At 44.7% G+C, this 8491-nt stretch overlaps 1 pseudogene; it reads right to left on the bottom strand.

Annotated features, from left to right (window-relative positions):
- Window positions 1–7292: 7292 nt before the first annotated feature.
- On the bottom strand, window positions 7293–7993 carry LOC102825898 (annotated as a pseudogene).
- Window positions 7994–8491: the final 498 nt, after the last annotated feature.

Here is an 8491-nt window from a genome sequence, read left to right as displayed (position 1 = left end):
GTAACCACTACGCATCTGCAAAAGCTCTTTCCAAACCAGGTCACGTTCACAAGTTCACAGGGCCACGGATGCCAATAGGCCTTTTTGGAGTCAGAATTCAACCAGTCACAGGAGGTACATGGGCCAGCAGGGCCCAGCTTTTGCCGACTCAGCCTCTTGCATCTCCTTCTCCCAAGTGAGGCTCTTCTTTGCAGATCCTTCACTGCTGGCCTCTCTGTGTTATTAGAAACCGTGAGGGATCCGCAGCAAAACCAATTTAAACCCAGCTGAGCCTGAGAGCATAACAGTTACGCCAGAGAAGGGGGAAATGACAGCTTGCTGAAGAAAGGTCTCATTGCACTTTTACCAGCGGCGCCGTGAGCAAAGAGATGAAAAGTGACCGTGGGCACTGAAGAGAATTTCATTTCATGCAAAGATAAATGAGATTAGAACTACTTTGAGGCAGGAAATTGCTGCCAATTGGCAGCACTGGGTAAATACCCCACTGCCGGTGTTGCTGCTAACAAACTGTCAAGTCCCTGGTGGTGCAGATGGGCAGCCACTCACAGAAAGTTTGGACGTTCAAGTCTCCCCAGGGTGTCACCTTTCCATGGAATTGGTATAAACATGGATCTCTTCTAATCCCTTGACCAGGTAGCTGTCTTCCAAATTTCTTGGCACAGATGAGGGAGCCATTGACTTACTGCTGGATCAATTTGCCAAAACATTTCAATTTTTTGTTCTGTCTATTCCTGGAACCTTGTTTTTTGCCAATGCCTTCAGTGTAGCTTGGACTTCTTCCTTCAGTTCCGTCGGTTCTTGACCACATGCTACCTCCTGAAAGGGTTGAACCGTTGACCAATACTTTTTGGTACAGTGACTCTGTGTATTCCTTTCATCTTACTTATTTTAACATTGTATTATTTTATTCAGATGAAAATATTCAGAATGAGCAAATGTAGAGAGACAAAAGCTTATTCATGGTTATGAGGGACTTGTGAGGTTATGAGGGGCCTAGAATTTCTCTTTACACAAGATTTTACTTATTCTTTTTAATGTTTTATTGTGAATTATGTGATAGTTTACATGGGAGAACATTAGTTTTACATTCATCCTATTGTATATCATTTCATTGCCATGGTTTCAATCCCCTCCATGCATCATCAGCTCCCCCCACCCCCAACGGTCATCAGCACACAGCCCCTCTCCCTCTCTGGGTCTAGAGTCCCCAGCTACTCCATCTCTCCACGTCATCGTCTCTGCTGCCATCTCTGGCGTCACTGCTTCTCTGGGTAGGGTCCTGCTTTCCGCTCTTCTCCCTTCATGGTCCCAGGGACCTCCGCTCCTAGACTGCAAAGTTAATCACTCCCCCTCCTTGCTACAAAACGTCTACCTTTACATTTCCAACCCTCACAATCAGTCCTGATACCTTTCATCTTATTTTAATGCTTTCTGCATCATTCAATATTTTGCCCCTTTGTTGTGTTAAGTACTGTCCAGTGGGTTCCAACTCAGAGTGACCCTGTATAGTGTTTCCGAGGCTGTAAATCTCTGTGAGAACAGGAAGCCTCACTGTTCTTCCATGAGCGACTGGTGGTCTTTCTTGAGGTTTGCAGTTCACTGTTTATCTTACACAGTCACTGTGCCCATAAAATCCTTCAATAGTTCATCCCAAGACTTGAATTTTTTCTTCAGTTCTTTCAGCTTGAGAAATGCTGAGTGTGTTCTTCCCTTTTGGTTTTCTAATTCCAGGTCTCTGTGCACATTTCTTTATAAACTTTACTTTTGTCTTCTTGAAATTTTCTGTTCAGCTCTTGGAACTTCCTGTTTTCTTCGAGTTGCTTTAGCTTCCCTCCATTCAAGAATAAGTTTCAGAGTCTCTTCTGACATCCACTTTGGTCTTTTCCTTCTTTAATGTTTTTTTTTTTTTTTTAATGACCTTCTGCTCCCTTCACATATGATGTTCTTGATATCATCCCACAACCCTTCTGGTTTCGGCCATTAGTGTCTAATGCATCAAATCTGTTCTTGAGATGATCTCTAAATTCATGTGGGCTATGGTTAAGGTTCATATTTTGGGTCTTGTGACTTGTTTTAATTTTCTTAAGTTTCAGCCTGAACTTGCATATGAGCAATTGATGGTCTGTTCCACCGTTGGCCCCTGACCTTGTTTTGACTGAAGATATTGAGCGTCTTCATTGACTCTTCTCACAGATGTAGTTAATTTGATTCCTGTGTTTTGCATATAGTAAGTGCCACATATTGTTGAAAAGATGTTTGAAATGAAGAAGTTGTTGGTTTTATAAAATCCTATCATGCGATCCCAACCATGATTTCTATCACCAAGGCCTTCTCTTCCAACTACTGTTTTGTATTTATTTAAGTTTTTCTTGAAATCGACTTGATTTCCTCTTCATTTGCAAGTTCTGTAACTACACTGTTGTCAAGTGTCATTGAGTCCGTCTTGACTCATAGTGATCCTGTATAGGGTTTCCAAGAGTGACTGATGGTTTTGAACCACCGACCTTGGGGTTAGCAGTCCATTGCTTATCCTACAGCACCACACCAGGAATCCTTATAGGTGGCATCTATAAGAATCAGCTGGAGGTCTTGTTAAAATGCTGTGAAGTGCCATTGAGTCGAGTCAGTTCCGACTAATAGCAACCCAGTATAGGATTTCCGAGGAGCGGTTGGTAAGTTTGAACCACCAACCTTGCGGTTCAAACGGACCTTTCAGTCCAGTGCTTATCTTACAGTGCCACACCAGGACTACATTGTTAAAATGTAGATCTTGTCAAATGTGTGCATAAAGGTCCTGGATAGGGGTTTGGGAGGAAAATATGGAACAAAACTCAAAATTATAAAAAAAGACAAGCTTAACTGGTCAGAAAGAGAAGGGAGGAATCGGAGACTATGGCCTTGGACCCCCATTCAGTTCTGGAACTCGAGCTCATTCTCCCAGCTCAATTTTCAGTCAAGCAGTAGATAGGTAGATAGGATAGACAACAACGCTAGGAAGGCGTGCTCAAGTGAATAGTCATCCAATCAAGATCAAAAGGGCAGCATTTACCTAAGGTCAAAGTTCAGAAGGGTGGGGAAAGGAGGGAAGGATCACGGAGGAGGAAGTGCGTGAAGAGGTTTGTTGTTCTTGTTGTTAAGTCGGTTCTGACCCATAGCGACCCTGTACGGGGTTTCCGAAGCTGTAAATCTTTATGGAAGCAGAAAGCCTCATCTTTCTCCCACATTCCTGCTGGTAGTTTTGAACTGCTGACCGTGATGTTAGCAGCTCAACTGGTCACCAGTACGCTTGCTACCAGAGTTCCTTATGGTGAGGATTACAATAATTTAAAGGAAAGAAGCTGTATAGTTTGCTGAATGTAAAACTGATGATCTGCTTTGTAAACCTCCACTCAAGCCACAATAAAAAGTTATTAAAACAAGAATCACTGGGCTCTTGTTAGACTATAAGTTCTGATTCAGTATATCTGGGATGGAAATGCAAATTCTCAGCAGGGGTTGAAACCAGAACAGACCTGTTCCAAACCCTGCGTCTAGCCCTTGCTAATCCTGCATCACTTACAAAATGAACAAATTCTAGGTGGAATGCATCTCTTTCCAGTCAGAGGGTGTGTAGGAATCACCGTGTTTTTTGTGGAGCTTGAAAGGAACCCTGGGGCACAGTCTGGCTCATGTCCTGTCCTGTTCTGTCCTGCAGAGGGCGCCTTGCTCTCACGATTGGCTTGCTCTGGTTCGTTCTTCCTTCCTGGGGCCCCAGCTGTAAAATGAATTAACCTGACGTGGTCAATTAAATTGCAATTTAAACTTCAACTCAGCCCTCAAATGCAGCTTCTAGCACACTCTTCGAACTGTCCCCTCGCTCACCTCCCTGCGTTCTCTGATGCGCCTGTTTACATTCCCCGAGTTCATAGATTGTCCTTATCGCTCCTTTCCTGCTTGGGAGACACTGAGAACTCCATTTGTGGAAAATTGAAAACCTCCCCAGATATTACTCTTTTGAAAGTGGTTATTCTTAAAAACACAACAACATTGTTAGCTCAATCAGAGTGATTCATTTAAAGACTCTTTGCTGCCCCTGACCCCAGAAGAAAACACACGGCAGGAAGCCTGGGAAAATATCTATTGAAACAAATACATACATTCATTTTTAACCAAACTCTATGTTTTTCCCTGGTACTAGAATTCCTAGAAAGTGTATACACAAGACCCTCCCCCCACCCCCCACCCCCACATATATAGATTAGTCGTGGTATAGTGCTGCAGGATAATGTGCTGGACTACAAGGTCAGTTTGAGTCACAAGGTCGGTGGTACAAACCCACTAGCCACTCCTCAGAAACCCAATACAGGATCACTATGAGTGGGAACCGACTCAGTGGCACTTAACAACAACAATAATATAGTTACACACACACCCCCATATATATAAATGTTGTTAAATGCCTTCAAGTTGGTTTTCACTCATCAATAGCGACTCTATGTAGGGTTTCCAAGGCTGCATATCTTTGCGGAAGCAGAAAGTCTCATTTTTCTCCTGAAGAGCAGCTGATGGGTTCGAAGTGCTGAGCTTGTGGTTCGCAGTTCACTGCTTATTACCACTGTGCTTCATATATACGTTATAGGAGGGAATACAAATTGAAATCTTTCAACAAACTGATGTAGCACTAAAGGCACTCACTCATCTGTGCCAACAGATTTGGAAGACTAACTACCTGGCCAACTGATCGCAAGAGATTCATTCCAAAGAGAGGGGACCCAATGGAATGCGGAATTCATTGGACAATGTCATTAATATCCCATGCAAGTAAAATTTTACTAAAGATAATTTTAATGGCTGCAAGCATACCTTGACAGAGAACTTTCAGGGGTTCAAGTCGGGGTTCCAGAGGATTCAGAAGAGGCTGTGAAACAAGGAATATCACTGTTGATGTCAGATGGATTTTGACTGAAAGCAGAGAATATTATTGTCTACACAAAGGCTTTCGACTGTGTTGATTATGACAAGCTATGGACAGCATTGTGGAGAATGAACATTCTAGAACACTCAGTTGTGCTCATGAGGAACTTATACATAGACCAAGAGTTGCTCGAACAGAATAAGGAAACACCGAATGGTTTAAAATTAGGACAGGTGTGCGACAGGGTTGTATTCTTTCACCATACATATTTAATCTGTATGCTTGAGCAGATAATCTGAGCAACTGGATTATATGAAGAAAAACATGGCAACAGGATTAGAGGAAGACTCATTAACAATCTGTGATATGCAGATAATACATTTGCTTGCTGAAAGTGAAGAGAACTTAAAATACTTACTGCTGAAGATCAAAGACCACAATCTTCAGTATGGGCTGCACCTCACTGTAAAGAAAACAAAAATCCTCACCACAGGACCAAGAAATAACATTCATATCAATGGAGAAAAGACTGAAGCTGTCAAAGACTTCATTTTACTCAGATCAATCATTAACACTCATGGAAGCAGCAGTCAAGAAATCAAACGACTTGCATTGGGCAAATCTGCTGCTCAAGACCTCTTTAAGTGTTGAAGAGCAAAGAAGTCAGTTTGAGGACTATGTTGTGCCTGACTCAAGCCATGGTATCTTTAATAACCTTATGTGAATGTGAAAAGGAGCTCTGATAGCATACTAGTTACGAATCGGGCTGCTAATCTCAGGGTCAGCAGTTTGAAACTACCAGCTGTTTCGTGGTAGAAAGATGAGGCTTTCTGCTCCCATAAAGATTTACAGCCTTGGAAACCCTGTTCAGGGTTGCTATGAGTTGGAACCGACTCCATGGCACATCGCAACAACAAAACAAATATGCATGCGAAAGCTGGACAGTGAATAAGGAAGACTGTAGAAGAACTGATGCATTTGAGTTATGGTGTTGGAGGAGAATATTGAAAAGTACCATGGACTGCCAAAAGAACAAACCAGTCTGTGTTGGAAGAAGTATAGCTAGAGTGCTCCTTGGAAACCAAGATGGCCAAACCTTGTCTCTCATATTTGGACATGTGATCAGGAAGGACCATGTTTGGTAAAGTGGAGGGTTGGCGAAAATGAGGAAGACTCCCAATGAGATGGCTTGGCACAGTGGCAGCAGCAATGGGCTCAAGCGTAACAATGATTGTGAGATTGGCCCAGGACTGGGCAGTGTTAGGGTCGCTATGGGTCGGTACTGACTTGGTGGCACCTAACAACAGCAACAGCCCCCACTCTGCTTTGAGACAAAGTGGGGTGGGGAGGTAGCCTTGCTGGTTTCCAGGTCTGGACCTCCTGCCCAGCAAGACCTCAGCACTGGGCAGTCCAGGTTCACTCCAGAGAGCCCTCAGCAACAGTCAGATGATATCAAAGGCCAGTGATGAGATTCCCAGATACCGACTGCTTCTGGCTGGAAGGAGTGAGCTTCTGAAACTCTATATGGATTCATTACAGCAGGATGAGCTCTCTGCTGAATTCATTACCAGCTTCCAGGAGCCCAAATGATCATGCAGCATCTGGTTGATTACCAAGGACCCAGAATTCTCTCTGGAGGAGCCAGGTAAAGGGGGTGCTCCCAGGGCTGGATATCAAGGAGCAGTCAGTACACTGGGGGGCCACAGGGGGAGATCAGCAGGTGAAGGCTGTAGAAGATTACTCCCGCAGAGAAATGGGACCCCCTTCATAAAGACAAGGGCTGTGTTCTCGCGGAGGCTCAGCTCCTGGGACAATGACTATCTGTCCTGGGTAGCTGGTCTGTGTGGGATCCATGCTTTAAGGGAGGGGTTTTGTGAGCTGTTTGTGTGTCTGGTTGTAGCTGTTTGTCAGTGTGGGGCCTGTAATATGTTTCTTTGTGTTCCTTATGAAAGAGAAGGAGATTGAACAAAACCCCACCCCACCTTGCTCAGTGGTTTCAGACTCAGGAGACCCTATAGAACACAGTAGAATTCCCTGTAGGGTTTCAGAGCCTACACAGCTTTACAGAAGCAGACTGCTTCATCTTTCTCCTGCAGAGTGGCTGATGGGTTTCAACCACTGGCCTGTCAGTTAGCAGCTGAAACTTCAGCCACTGTGCCATCAAGCCCTCGTGGCTTGATTGTGTTCCTGAGTAAAATATGTAAAAGTACTCATCCCTGTACCTGTCAATGTGACCTTGTTTGAAAATAGGGGGGTTTCTTCTGCATTAGAGCTTAGATTCTCAAGCATTTGATTTATGGAGGGCTGCTGTCTACAGCAGGTGCACTAACTCCATTTTTTTTTTTTTTTTGCCAGTGCAAAGGGGGGCTTTTTATTGGGGTAGGGAGACAGGGAAATATCACTGTTGATCATATATCTCCTGTAGGATCTTCATGCTTTCTGAGTAATGGAGCGTGTTCCGATGAGATGCCTCCATCTACCTCTGGTAAATGTGTTTCCAGCGCTGCATGTCGCAGTGGAAGAGGGTGGAGGGTGAGGTCTCGGAGGGTTCACCATTGGAGGTACCCTGGGTCTCAGGTTGCAGTGCAGATGGAATTCGGGGTCTGCAGGCATCTGGACCAGGGGTCAGGGGTGGGGGCAGCTTGTACACATCATGACTCTTACTGTTAGTAACCTCTGACCCCTCATCACCCTCAGGTAGTGGGGGAAGTGTTGAGGTGGGTGAACTTTCCTGTCCCGTGATGAAGGGCTGTTGTGCATCCAGGCATGGCAGATTGGGTATAGTGGTGTGTTCTCACTGAACTGGGCCAAGTCCACACTTGAGTCAAACAGCTTGATCACATATGTGTTCCATCACCATTCTCCTTCCTCTTCTTCTGCCGCTGGTGAGGGAAGCGCACGGATGGCCATTTGCCTGTGGCTGCAATGGAGCAGTCCTTGTTGCAAGTCTCCGATGGTGTCTTCCCACCTTCCTCATCTACTCGCTTCCTGTCCATGTGGCTCTTCTCCCAGTAGACACTGCAGAACAGCATCCAGCTGGTGCTGGGCCATGGCCATCTCCAACTCTGATTTCTCTACTTTCACCTTCACTAAGAACATGGTTTGGGTTCAGGGTCTGGTTCGCTCAATCAGATGAGTCCCAAAGCACTTGGGGTCACCAGTCAAGGTCGGGGGCCAGCAGGGAGAGTACAAAGATAAACTGTTCAGTCAGCCCACAACCATCAGTGGTCCCTAACTCCACTTTGAGTCTTGATGTAAGTCCAAACACTATTTGACTTTTTTGTTACTTCCCCAGTGCTTGCTGATCATTAAACCAGCAACATGGTTATGCTGAGACAAATCCCTGGCAAGCAGTTCTACCCTTAGACTTCCCACTAAGAACTGGGGAACTTGCCTGGGTATGTCCTTAAGAATTTCCCAAAACAGCCAAATGTTTCCTAATTCCAGTTAAAAGTTGAGGTCCTACGTTGGTCTGCTGGTAATTGGAAGAGGGGAAAAGGCAGCAATGAAGATATAGGCTGAGTTTGGTCACATTCCATAGACTCCCATAGACCTGGATATGAGAGAGAGAAGAGGAAGGGCTGGTTGTTCTGAGGT

The sequence above is a fragment of the Chrysochloris asiatica genome, unplaced genomic scaffold (genome assembly GCF_000296735.1).
Source record: "Chrysochloris asiatica unplaced genomic scaffold, ChrAsi1.0 scaffold00132, whole genome shotgun sequence".
In the NCBI taxonomy this organism is placed as follows: domain Eukaryota; kingdom Metazoa; phylum Chordata; class Mammalia; order Afrosoricida; family Chrysochloridae; genus Chrysochloris; species Chrysochloris asiatica.
This window is presented reverse-complemented; position numbering and strand designations above follow the sequence as displayed.